Source organism: Maniola hyperantus, chromosome 6 (genome assembly GCF_902806685.2).
Source record: "Maniola hyperantus chromosome 6, iAphHyp1.2, whole genome shotgun sequence".
Lineage (NCBI taxonomy): Eukaryota > Metazoa > Arthropoda > Insecta > Lepidoptera > Nymphalidae > Maniola > Maniola hyperantus.
This window is the reverse complement of record NC_048541.1, coordinates 16,564,981-16,579,835: the sequence shown is the minus strand read 5'-3', so window position 1 is coordinate 16,579,835 and position 14,855 is coordinate 16,564,981. Positions and strand designations below refer to the sequence as shown.

Genomic DNA, 14,855 nt, shown 5'->3' with positions numbered 1-14,855 from the left:
TCACTTGCTCACTTGCCTCCTACTTGAAAATAAAATCAGAACTTGTTGGACTAAATTACTCAAGTTCTGTCTTCTCAATGTTTCTCAAAGGAAGCGGCAAAAGAGCGGTGAATGGTGATAGTGGTTAGACTTCGGCTTATTCGGGAGTCCAAGGTTCAATCTTGGGAATCTATAACTTTCGAAGTTATGATTTAAGGCGTCGCATGACCGTGGCGTGTGCAGTAGTTTACGTTTATCGGTTGACTACACCAAACCACTATTTTACCTCTTTAGTGGTTGAATTTTGAAAAATCCTTTCTTAGCGGATGCCTACGTCATAATAGTTATCTGCATGCCGAATTTCAGCCCGATCCGTCCAGTAGTTAGAGCTGTGCGTTGATAGATCATTCAGTCAGTCTTTCCATTTATATATTTAGATCAAGATCATGATGATGATAACGTATGTGTAGTACTCGGTATTATGTAGATCGCGTGACGCTGTAGTCTACTCGAATGGCAAATCCCGCGCAGCTGGCTACATAGGTACATAGACCGATCTTACTACATAAGGCTTCTGTGCCAATTTACCTACATCAACTCCTTAAAAGGGCAAATACTACCGACCTCGATTTGCCAGTGGTTAAATAGATACAAACATAATATATTATAGGCAGTAGGCTACGTCACGGTCCATTTATCTTTTGACCGATTATTATGAAAATTGCTTAGCATTAAAAATTCACCGCAATCATTGAACTTTTTGATTATATTTTTAATAAAAGATTTTATCCAAAAACAAATTGCTAATCCATAATGTACTACAGTTCTTATTCTACAGTTCTACAGTTGTTATTGTTGTCGTTGTCGTTCTGTTCTGGTTATTTTCCGGAACTTCCTGTGATTTGATAACAACTGATGCAATTGATAACGATAATAGATAGCAGTTACAGTGGATTAACAATAAATACACTGTTATTGTTGTAATATTTTGTACACAAAAGATAATAGATAATAATATATTTACTAAGTACCTATAATATCACACAAAGGTAATAATAGAAACTACCAAAAGCACGGCTTTTCCGGAGGAAATCATTAAGGCTGCCAACAGATTGAAGCGCGTACGACGCGTGTTCGACGCGCGTTCATGTCTCAAATCAATACGAAGTAATAAAACGAATTGCATCTCTACGGCTATTTTAGTAGGTAAAATAAGTCATCATCATTAACCCATCGCCGGCCCACTACAGAGAACGGGTCTCCTCTCAGAGTGAGAGTGGTTTTGGCCGTAGTCTACCACGCTGGCCAAGTGCGGATTGGCGGATTTCACATACCTTTGAGAACATTATGGAGAACTCTCAGGCATGCAGGTTTCCTCACGATGTTTTCCTTCACCGTTAAAGCAAGTGATAATTTAATTACTTAAAAACGCACATAACTCCAAAAAGTTAGAGGTGCGTGCCCGGGATCGAACCTCCGAATCGATGGATTACCTACTACTTAGTTAGGTATAAAATGCAATTGTTTACATTATGAAATGAGTACCCTGGTCCTTGTCTAGAAGCCAAGGTGAAGGTGAGACAATATTGCAAGAACAAAAGGACATCGGCTGGGAGATGGAACGGCGCCGCCACCAGCGCGGCAACAATGGGGGACCACATGCCGACAAGGTCGTCACGTCACTCGCTGACAATAGAACACTAATGAAAACAGCTTTTCCTCCTCGAATCTCGATAGTGTCGATACATTGACATTGATGAACGTAGTGAAACACAGCTGCTTTTCATTTCTAAACAATTCGAGTTATTTCGGAATTTCAATAACATAACAATTACCTACCTAGGTATAGTTACCTATTATACAGGTTTCTTTTATTCCCTGTCAAAGTTTATCTACTGTCTGCCTGAACTTTAAACAGACAAACTTGTGTAAGTATACTTATGTAGGTAATGCAGTTGTAACCACTTTGATACCTTTGTAAGGTTGCGTACAAGAAAGGTGCCAACGGGACACTACTATTAAGCCCGCGTCCGTCTGTCTGTCAGTGGGCTGTATGCTGTATAGCTATTGGTACTGAGTTGAAATTTTCACAGAATGTGTATTTCTATTGCCGTTATAACAACAAATAATGAAAAATTCGAAATGGCCACCAGGAAAATTAGCAAAAATAATTAAAAATTGTTATTTCTTATTCGACTCGCACTTATCCGACTTATTTTTGTGGTGGACAGCGTGACACTCCACAAGATGGCGGCGTTAGTTCCGATTTTCGCCACGCGCCTTGCCTTGTGGCACTGTAGCATAAGCTAGGCATTGACGCTATGAAGTGGCGGTGGACAGCCATGCTTGTCGTAGAAGTGATGGCCGTTGGCGTCGGACCTTGGAAGCGCCTGTGGGACGCCCCTCGGCAAGATGGTTCGACGACCGACGACATGACTGTTTGTTACCTCCTACGATTATGACGATGATGAGGGATCTAGGCATTTTAATCTTCTACTAGTCAAATTACGAGTAGGTAGGTATATGTATATTCGTCCCATAGAATGCGTCACTTAAAATGCATTTCCTTTTATAGTCGAGATTTGATTATCAGGCGACATGGAGTGCACAAGCATGAAGCACAAACTTGTAAACAATTGTTATCCTCCGGTAATTCCTATTCAAGAATAGACAATGAACTATAACTAATAAGTATATCGATACGCGGTATTGTAAACGTAAACAATGTAAGTATATAATACCTACTTACATAGGTAACATAAGGATTCTTGTCAGTTATTATCCAATCATTTCCGGTCAGGTGTAGTATATTAGAGTGGAGGTGATTGATTGTTAATACAATTATAGCCAGTTAGCCGCCCCTCGGCATGAAAGGTTATTACTTATCTAATTATTATTTACTAGCTTATGCTCGCGACTTCGTCCGCGTGGACTACAAAATTTCAAACCCCTATTTAACCCCCTTAGGAGTTGAATATTCAAAAATCCTATCTTAGCGGATGCCTACGTCATAATAGCTATCTGCATGCCAAATTTCAGCCCGATCCGTCCAGTAGTTTGAGCTGTGCGTTGATAGATCAGTCAGTCAGTCAGTCAGTCAGTCAGTCACCTTCTCCTTTTATATATATAGATTATAACTTAGTAAGCCCGCTGCCCTCGCTATCTCATCTCTCTGTTGGCCCGCGGTTACTATCTACACGTGCCATATGGAACCGCGTCCACTATCTACACGTGCCATATGGAACCGCGTCCACTATCTACACGTGCCATATGGAACCGCGTCCACTATCTACACGTGCCATATGGAACCGCGTCCACTATCTACACGTGCCATATGGAACCGCGTCCACTATCTACACGTGCCATATGGAACCGCGTCCACTATCTACACGTGCCATATGGAACCGCGTCCACTATCTACACGTGTCATATGGAACCGCGTCCACTATCTACACGTGCCATATGGAACCGCGTCCACTATCTACACGTGCCATATGGAACCGCGTCCACTATCTACACGTGCCATATGGAACCGCGTCCACTATCTACACGTGCCATATGGAACCGCGTCCACTATCTAAACGTGCCATATGGAACCGCGTCCACTATCTACACGTGCCATATGGAACCGCGTCCACTATCTACACGTGCCATATGGAAACGCGTCCACTATCAACACGTGCCATATGGAACCGCGTCCACTATCTACACCTGCCATATGGAACCGCGTCCACTATCTACACGTGCCATATGGAACCGCGTCCACTATCTACACGTGCCATATGGAACCGCGTCCACTATCTACACGTGCCATATGGAACCGCGTCCACTATCTACACGTGCCATATGGAACCGCGTCCGCTTACAATTTGCATATAACGTGATATCTTCATAAGCACGCTGCAGCTGCGCTTCCTACTATAACTACTAGCTAATGCCTGCAACTTCGTCCGCGTCCACTCCACACTCCACACTCCACACTCCACACTCCACACTTCACACTCCACACTCCACACTTCACACTCCACACTCCACACTCCACACTCCACACTTCACACTCCACACTCCACACTTCACACTCCACACTCCACACTCCACACTCCACACTCCACACTCCACACTCCACACTTCACACTCCACACTCCACACTTCACACTCCACACTCCACACTCCACACTCCACACTTCACACTCCACACTCCACAGGCGTAGCTTTTGAGCTTCGCCTTTGGAGTACGTAAGTGTTTGAGTGGAGTCCAGTTTATTTGAACTTGTCATACCTATAAGTGCCCGACAGGTCGAGATGGCAATCGGGGTATGAGGCAGGGGGACCTCGCACACGTGGGGTGTGCGGGGCGTCCCCACCCCGATTGCCATCTCAACCTGTTGCGTACTATATCTACTTAAATATTATATTACAGTACGCGGCCGAAAGTGATGAACATCGGCCTTAAGAATGACAGTTCATCTATGTAGAGCGTTGTCACTGTCGTGTCACTCATACCCATAATATGATGACGCTTTGTCGGTACTCTGCTGTCTCCTTCTAAAGACCGATGTTCATCACATCAGTTACAGGCGCGTACGTAAGTTGTAGATAGCTAGATAATGTTTTGTATTCTGCTGTGGTTCTAAATATCAAGCTTATTTGTTTCTGCATATTACATAACTAGCTTATGCTCGCGACTTCGTCCGCGTGGACTACACAAATTTCAAACCCCTATTTCACCCCCTTAAGAGTTGAATTTTCAAAAATCCTATCTTAGCGGATGCCTACGTCATAATAGCTATCTGCATGCCAAATTTCAGCCGGATCCGTCCAGTAGTTTGAGCTGTGCGTTGATAGATCAGTCAGTCAGTCAGTCAGTCAGTCACCTTTTCCTTTTATATATTTAAGATATCACAACGATAGCACTCCTCGACTCATTACCTCGACTGCCATACTCTATACTCTATAGCCGTGTTCAGCTAGGACTGCTAGGTACTATAGTGTCCCCTAAACTTCGCACTTGACCTACACTCGCCGCCGGGCCGGCACTGTTGACGTCAGCGTGTGGACTCCGTGACGTCACGCCGGACGACCATCTTGTCACGTATGATGTCATTAGGTGATGAAATTGTGCGCTGAGCACCCAATTATATTTTATTTGCCTATCATACAAATTGCTTTTCGATTGGTTTTTGCCTTTACTTTGATCCCACGGTGGTAAGTAAATAACGACTCAGTGTAACTTGGAAGAGGTCTTTACAGTTTTATTAGGTACCTACTAGCTTATGCTCGCGACTTGCGTGGACTACACAAATTTTGAACCCCTATTTTATTTTATTTTATTTTATTTAATAGGAAGCCAACGGTATACAAAGAAAACTAATTATGACGACTTATATAAACTTAGGACTATCAATGTATACTCACTTACAGGCTAACTCAACATGCTTAACTAGAACTTCTAAATAGTAAAACTTAAACTAAGACATTCTTTACGTACCTAAAATCTATAACAATTAAATTAATTACTAAATAAGTTAAAACTACGATGATTCTTACAACTAACAATAAAAACTACAATTAAGACTAACAATAGTACCTACCCTACAATTTCAAAATGAATCTTTAAATATTCTATAGCAGACTTACTATAGAATATTTAAAGATTCATTAGGTGGTTTTTAATTTTGCTTTTAAATAATGAAGCGGAGTGTTGAAAAATATCCAGGTTAGCTTTTCTGAACACATTGTTATAGGATATGACAATTCTATTAAGAGGAGCAGCACTACCAAGGTTACTTTTACATATTCTGGCCCTAAATGTTTGCTTGCTCTTTATAAGCGATCTTGCGTTTTGCTTTGGTATTGACAGTCGTATTCTATTTAATAAATTTGGACAATCAATATCCCCATTTATAATCTTGTGCAAAAAACAAAGATCCATCATTTCTCTGCGATTGGATAGTGAAAGGGTTTTATAGCGTTTTAAAAGATCATTATAATTATTAATTTCCTTCAAAATATTTTCTTTGTAAGCTACGTGCCGTAAAAATTTCTTTTGCACCCTCTCTATCCTATCCTTATGCACTTGGTAGTACGGATTCCAGGCCACAGAGCAATACTCGAGTCTACTTCGGATCAATGAGTTAAAAAGCGTTAGTTTCGTTGATGACTTTTTAAATTCTCTGGTATTTCGAATAATAAAACCTAATAATTTAAGTGCCTTTTTGATAACGTAATCCGTATGTGGTATAAAGCTGAGTTTATGATCGATTATGATCCCAAGGTCACTTATTTGTCTAACGTTTTCTAAATTCTTGCCATCTATGCTGTAGTCAAAGTGAATATTGTTTACTTTCCTACTAAACGTTATACTATAACATTTTAAGCAATTCAATTTTAAATTATTATTATCACACCACACTGAAAGTCTATTTATATCCTGTTGCATATTAATGGCATCACAGACATTATTAATTGTGTTATACAATTTGAGGTCGTCCGCATAAAGATGGAATTGACAGTACAAAAAGCATTCGGCAATGTCATTAATGAATATACCAAATAGCGCAGGGCCAAGAATGGATCCCTGTGGTACTCCTGAAGTTGCAACAAAGGAATTGGATTGATACCCTCCGATGACCACATTCATGTTGCGGTTTGTTAAATATGACTCTAACCAATTAATAAGATTTCCACAAATACCGTAATTTGCAAGCTTTGCCAACAGGATATTGTGATCGACTACATCAAATGCTTTGGCTAAATCAGTATAAACACAATCTATTTGTTTAGATTGGTCGAGGGCTTTTGATAAGTCATCAACGAAAAGTGCTAAATTAGACGTAGTTGATCTTTTCTTAATGAACCCATGTTGGTTCTCTATTATTGTTGATTTCATATACCATGTTAATACCGGACAGATTAATGATTCAAACACTTTTGAAAACACCGATAAAATACATATAGGTCTATATTTAGTTATGTCCTTTCTGTCCCCGTTTTTAAAGACCGGGACCACCCTAGCCTTTTTCCACATCCTTGGAAATTCACCCTCAGATAGTGATTTGTTATATATCAGTAATAGAGGCTTTGCCAATAGTGTAGCGCAGTTTTTTATAAAAACAGGCGGAATATCATCCGGGCCTGGGCCTTTATACACGTCAAGGCATTTTAATTGCTTTAGTACCTCTTTCTCAGTTAACATTATATTACTTAATTGTGAATTGCGCTGCGTATTGTTACATATTGTATATTGTAATGTTTGAGGTTGTTGATACATTTTTGAAAAGTGAATCGAGAACTGGTTACAAATATCAGAGCCATCGGTGAATGAATGACCATTAAATGTCATTTTATCCCCTTAGGGGTTGAATTTTCAAAAATCCTTTCTTAGGCCTACATCATGATAGTTATTTGCATGCCAAATTTCAGCCCGATCCGTCCAGTAGTTTGAGCTGAGCGTTGATAGATCAGTCAGTCAGTCAGTCAGTCACCTTTTCCTTTTATATATTTAGATTATGTCTTATATCGTCACATTAAATTGGAGTAAACGAGTGCTCGTCAAGGTCGTCTGTAGATATACCTACCTCCATCATGTGCTAGCACCCATTGACCTTAATTGCACATCAACCAACGATTCTGTCTGTCTGTTACTCCCACCAAATATCTACCAGAAATTGTTATGACCTTCCGCTTCACACATAGCTGTAATCATTTGAAGTATCATGAAATGAATTTAACTTTCAACCTATTTTAATGTTTTTTCTTATTCTCGAATCTTGACTTACTCAAAAGCCTTGAAAAGTTCATGAAATGGTTCTTCTCTTACTTCTCTTAATTATCTCTCTGAGTACTTATCGTCATCATCATCAACCAACCGCCTCGCCTATACCTACTGAGAACGGTCCATAGTCCACCACGCCGGCCTAGTGCGGATTTGCAGACTTCACAAACTTCGAGAACATTATGATCTTCTTCATCATTGAAGCAAGTGATATTTTATTTTTTATAACGCTTTAATCTTATGATTAATTAATGACTTAATTAGTCATAAGATTTTAATCAGAGTTTAATGCAGAAAAACCCTAAATAATATTTACTCTACCTCAAATACAAAAATAACTTGTAAATTTCAACTAAGTAGGTACCAAGATTTTGTAAAAGAGAATGAAATTTGATCACAGACTTGTTCGTGTGACTGGATTTGGACTGTGCATTACCAATTCGGTATTTTAGGGCAAGGTAATACAAACTCATACATACACTTGAATTTATTATTTTGTACTTAAGTAAATAGTTGCAATAAACAAATATTTCCTCTAGGCACCTCTTTGAAATAAATTTTACCTAAGTACTTAATACGGCAGATGCTTGGCGGATGCTATCCACATTCGAAAAGTGATATTTTTACTGTCGTACTTACCAGTCAAGTGAAAGAGGAGAAAATTCTGAGTTCAGAAATATAAAGTATTGTACCTACCTACTTACAATATTAAAATAAGGTATGTATTAAGTATATTTAGTAAGGTATTTCAGCGATTGTTAAGACGAGTCGGGTTTTATTTTTGAACTTCTTAAAGCTCTTCTTGCTAAAGTTTGTTGCGACGCGCGACGCGGAATAAGGAAAACAGATTAAATAAAGCATAAAATCCACGCGGACGAAGTCACGGCAACAGCTCTAGTATTCAAAAGCTTTATTGATGAATTTATAAGCGTTTGGTTTGTCAGGCAGATAGCTACGTAGGTACATATATTGCAACTGACGCGTGTTTCCTGCGCGGCCCGGGTGGCCTTGCCCTTTATATACTCCACTTTCATGCCGGCAACATTCGATCCGCGAAAAATTGTTTATTTGGCCTTTATTGACTACTATCTAAAACTGCACTTTTTGGGTCAAGTAGGTGCCTTCATCTTGTTTATAAGAACTTTAAAAAATCACTAACAATGTGCGAGGTCGTTTTTCCAACATGATGTGCAATGTCCAATCTACTGCGTAATTTTGATAGTTTTGGCTCATTTACTCTGGGCCGTTATTGCTTACAAATCACGCAATGGAAAGGACCAATAGACAAAACATGCAATGTTAAAAGGTCATTCAAACGGTAGGCTGATGAGCTAATCAAACTGCAGGGAAGGTCTGGGCAAGGACTGGGAGAAGTGGGAGAGGTTGGGGGAGGCGCTTACCTGCAAAGTGGCTCATCACCAAGCGATCACAACATAACATAACTAACTTAGGAAAATAAGGGAAACGTATTCCTAACTAAACTAACCACATCTAGGTTGGCACTATGTAGGTACCTATAGGTAGCATGAGAATGGAAGAGTTTTTATTTTCATATTATTTATTTATAAGCTCCTAAATTAATTTAAGTAGGGGCCTTGTCGCTAAACAGCGATCTTTTGCGAGCAACTGTAGGGCTGGAATAAGAACTCAATGAGCTAGCCATGAGATGTAGCAATGTTGGGCCGAATAGGTACTTACTACTTACCTATAGAAGGCACCTAGCTGCCAGCTAGTATACCTACTTAGCTATATATTTTTGAAACCTTTGATTGTCGGCAGCTCACGAGTTACAGCAAAACATTTACGCAATAATTAAGTAACTGCTAGTCCACGGAGGATCGCGTGTTTTGTGCGAGCAGTCCGCAGTTCGCACGGTACGAGCTTAGGGCGGTGACCTGTCACTAATTATAATCTACAAATCTTTTATTGAGTTAAAAAATATGGAGTTTTGTCACGCTTCTCACTCGGCCTGAAATCCGTGGAATCCAAAAGTTTCATATTTCGATACCAACGCACGGTCTGGCGGGCTGTCTCTGACTTTGATTAGAAATAGAAAGGATTTTATAGAGGTACTTTTATGATGATAGCCTAGTGGTTAAGACATCTGCTTCCTATTCGTGGGGTCAGGGGTTCGATTCCGTGCATGCTCCTCTAACTTGAATTATGTACCTAGTGTTTTAAGCAATTAAATATCACTGGCTTGGTGAAAGAAAACATCGCGAGGAAACCTGCGTGCCTGAGAGTTCTCCATAAAGTTCTCAGAGGTGTGTGAAGTCTACTGTCTGCCAATCCGCACTTGGTCATCGGCTTACACTCTTCTCATTCTGAGAGGAGAGCCGTAATAAGTAGGAGGCCGGCGATAGGTCGATGTTGATGATGATGCTATAGAGAGATGGTATTCAACATTGGACGTAAGAGTCAATGTTGCCTGTTGGTGTGAGTAGCGGCGCTGAGGTCAGGTGACCTCGCCCTGGAAACAGCCCACATCGCCGAGCAGCTGGTAAGTCGGCCGACTCTGTATACAGACATACCCACGTAGGTGCATTGTGCACTTTACGATGCAGTTACAATCACAATACACGTCAATCTGCATTTGCAGTAGCTAGGTATAGTACGCGACAGGTCGAGATGGCAATCGGGGTTAGACGCCCCCTACCCCCGCACGTCACCCGCGTTATCCAGCACTGGGTGAGCGCATCCCATCCCAATTGCCATCTCGACCTCTATAATGTGTAGGTACCTATATGGGTAGATAATTTTTTATAGGGGCATGATAATAATACTTGTAACACAAATTATCTCTGCTATAGCGACTAGCGAGCCACATGGGTGCAGTTCGGTTTCATTTCCCCAGGGTTTCCTCGCTCGCCTCGCTCTCGCCTTGCACAGAGAGCCAGATTCATAAATTGCACACCGATCAAGTGGCGGGAACAGCGCTTAACAATATATTACGTATATAAATAAAGCTTTTTAAACTCCGGAGAAGCAAATTATCTAGTGATTGGTACATAAATCCACTTACACTACATAAATCAGGCGCATCAAAGTCATGTCGGAACACAAAGAGATCGCCAACCTTGGCGTTCAGCGTCATGGTGTAAAAATAAAAGGTCTTCGCCCCTAGGACTCCGCCCCTTGCCTGCCAGCCACGTGGCGGACAACGACCTAGGCCTGAAAGTGCTGCCTGACTCAGCAGTATTCAACGCTACGTCGTAACATTACAGGGGACTCTCCGTCACTCGCCCCATACAATCGTAGTTTGGTCACAAATTAATATTTAATTTAGCCTGGGCTGGCCTTCTGTACCCTTCTTATTTTGTGGGGTGTGGTTGCGTTCTCCTTTAAATAAGTACTTACTATTTACTAACCAATCAAACTCGATGTCATTTTGTAGCCACGTTCTAGAAAGTTTTTTTTAAATTCTATATTTTTAAAATTATATCTTTTTTAAAATTATAGTTTTTTTTAAAGTATATCTATGTCTATGAAGTAGGTATATCCGTATCTGTAGTTTACCAGTTTTTCATAAAATAACTAAGTAGGTAAGTAGTTTTAAAATTACACAAGACAACACTTCGCAAGATGACGGTGTTAGTTCTGCATTTGGCCACGCGCCAAAAGAGCCATATTTTGAGATCCCCAACCTCACAACATAAAGCCCTCGGTAACCTGGGCGGTCTACTCGGCTTCTGGAGCGAGTTTGGATGTCCGGAGTGAAAAGTTCGGCGGGGAGGGGCAATGCACACACAACAAAAACGTTTAAGTACGGAAACCAGCCCAGACTGAAAAAAGAAAGCCTTGTCACACTGTACGTTTGTGTGGAGCGCACTACGAAAATAAGCCCTTCTTTAATGAGGTCTACTAAGAAATCCTACAGTTGACCTTAAAAACGCAAAGGTGACCGAAAATATGAAAATAGATATTTGAATTTAATAACTACTAGCTGATGCCCGCTACTTCGTTCGCGTGGAATTCGGTTTTTTTTAAAATCCCGTTTGAACTCTTTGTTTTTCCGGGATAAAAAGTAGCCTATGTCACTCTCCAGGTCTTTATCTATACCCATGCAAAAATCACGTCAATCCGTTGCACCGTTGCGACGTGATTAAAGGACAAACCAACAAACCAATAAACCAACAAACCAACAAACAAACACACTTTCGCATTTTTAATAAGGGATCGATCGCCGAATACTGACTGTGATCATTATATTGCGTAGTTATGGAAAACTCGCGGGAAAGAAAGCAGTTCAGGAAAACAGGATCATTTTCAAATGCTTATTTTTACGAAAATTGTTTTTCTTTAACACAAACTTTATGAAATTGTACAGACAGGAGACAGGAGACCTGATGCACTTGAGGAACTTTACAAAAACGTGGTTTATTTAACCAAGTAGATGATGCCCGCCGCGTCTGTCTGTTTGGTTTGAAAACGCTAATCTCAAAAAGTACCATGTTCTTATATAATTTCAACCAAAGATAAGAACATAATTATAGACTATGACCACTGACGTAAAACCGGGTGCGTCAACTAGTTTTGTAATTTTAAAAAAAAGATAACGTCGATCAATAGTGACCATTAACTAGCTAAGTAATGTTACAGCAGCTTGACCTCACTGCAATATAACCGAAGTAGCTGCGACCAGTGTGTCCGTGTGACTTATTGCTGGTTTTCGTGAAAAAGTCGATATTTTACAATGAAATACGGCAAACCTGGGCGCGGTTCTGACTCTTGACGCACCTGAGACGGTCACGGTCAAACGGCGTGACGTAGACGACGAAATCACTGCCAGGCACAGGTCAGAGTTCTGCGTTCCAATTTTATTTATTTATTTTTATTTTTCTTGTACCGAAATTGTAGTTACATAGTAGTAAGTTATTACGTACACATACGTTCTCAATCGCGCTTATGAAGTTTTCTCTACAGAGTTAAAGGGTCGGGGCCACAGATGAGTACGGTCGGGGCACTTGAGTCCCCGGCCATAAGAATAGTCACTATAGTTAGAGGATGATCTTGTCATTGTTCGTATGTCGTATTGTCAAAGGCACGTCACCTGCTCCCGTGTACTGGCGTAAATACCCTGCCAGTTCCTGATACGGCACAGCTTTGTGGACTAGATTACAACATGGGGTCACCAACAAACTCCTGAAGGCCGGCAACACATCGGCAGTTCCTCTGGTGCTGCAAATGTTCATGGGGCACTTAACATCAGGTGACCCGCTTGTTCGTTTGATCACTATTTGTATTTTTTTTAAAGATACTCTCTAAGACATATCAGGATTATTCGTGAACATATATACAACATGCTTTTATGAACTACTAGCTGATGCCCGCGACTTCGGCCGCGTGGAATTAGGTTTTTAAAAATCCCGCGGGGAACTCTCTGATTTTCCGGGATAAAAAGTAGCCTATGTCACCCTCCAGGTCTTTATCTATACCCATGCAAAAATCACGTCAATCCGTTGCACCGTTGCGACGTGATCGAAGGACAAACCAACAAACAAACACACATTCGCATTAATTATAATAAGGGTAGGTACTGATGTTATGAACACGTCAATAGTTAGTGAGAGCTCCACTATACTTCACTCCATGGTAAAGACGTGAAATAGAATTAGCGCGTGAACCGATACAAATCGCAGCCAAGCCTCGCGCCGTGCAAATTGGAAAATATTTACAACTATGTTTTTTAAAAGCAAAACATGGCTTCTAAAAGCTGTTTTGCTTGTTCAAACACCAGCCAGTTAGTCAGTAAGTAATAACAGTCAGCAGAGTAGGTAGTTTGGAAATGGAATGTAGTTCGCGAAAAGCATACCGATTACTTTTTTTTTTTAACGCTGGGAAATGCGTTTACGCCCCCCCCCCCCCCCCCCTCCTGGAAGCCAGCCAGCTAACCAGCCAGCCAAAACCAACTGGAGGGAGGGTATGTGGGACTCACCGGTCGAGAGGCGACCGGAATACCCACTAAAACCCAGCGGCATTCCTGCACGTCGCCTGGTCACGGGACACGGGTCACGGGAACGTCGAAGCAAACCACCGCGACCCAGTCAGCGACATCCGCCGAGGCGGACCCTCCACCAGGGACCCCGTTCACGAGTTCCCCACTCCGCACGTCCGACTGACTAAGTGCGTGCGCCTCCCGAGTACTCCCGACCCGGGGACGGGAGTACTCGGGAGACTCCCATCCGCCGCCTCGTCCACTGTGCCCTCTGCTAGTCAGAGGGACACGCGGAGAATCCTTCCCCTGCCAGGTCATTAGCCATGGCCAAAGATAATATATTAAACAAGTACAGATCGCTCACTCTCTATTTAAAATTGTAACTAGTTCAATACTATTACTAGATGGCGTCACTTGGTTCGTATGAAATATATTTTTTATGGATTTGACGAAATATCATATTTTACTTGTCTGGTTCATCAAATTTATTTATATTTAGTAACAAAATACAAAATTTCACAACATCACCATCGGAAAAAGCTAATTCTTAATTTTAATTATTGACTCATTGAACTTTACGATATCCATAGCATTTTGCTTTGGATAGCTGAAGTAGTATTACAAAATTCCAGTAGATGGCGTAACAAAATGACTTGTTACTTGAAAATAAAATTATTATTTTGCCTTTGGATTGGTGACGGTTGAATTTGACGGTGTATTACAATTTTCTGAGTGCTTTTATTTCTTTTCCCTATTTCGTTTGTGAATTGTTTCTGCTATATGAACTCCGAGATTCTGCTAACCCGATTACTTGTGCTTGCTCCTGGATTTTTGATGATGCCAAACTGCTGACCTACGCTTGATACCGGACCCTTTGATGATTGCCTGTGATTTTGGATTTCGTTTATTATTTGAGTAAAATTTGAGTTGGCTCTAAATAAAATTGAGTTTCATCAGCTGTTCGATAGATGGCACTAAATAAATTCGATAACTCACATTTTAGGTTGCACAATAATGCCATCACACTATAAGAAGTTGACCTACAAGGTACCGGCGACTTAAAGGAGTTTTACGCAAGCTTTAAATGAATGTATGACGTTAGCGATCTTACTTGTATATATTATCTTTGGCCATGGCTAACAATATCCCCGAAGAGAGATTATTAGC

At 40.9% G+C, this 14,855-nt stretch overlaps 1 protein-coding gene across 1 annotated transcript in view; it reads right to left on the bottom strand.

Moving 5' to 3' along the window:
- The window catches only part of LOC117983323 (phosphatidylcholine:ceramide cholinephosphotransferase 2-like), a 106,678-nt gene that overhangs the window by 77,696 nt on the left and 14,127 nt on the right, over positions 1-14,855 (bottom strand). The gene's annotated exons all lie outside the window — the stretch shown is intronic.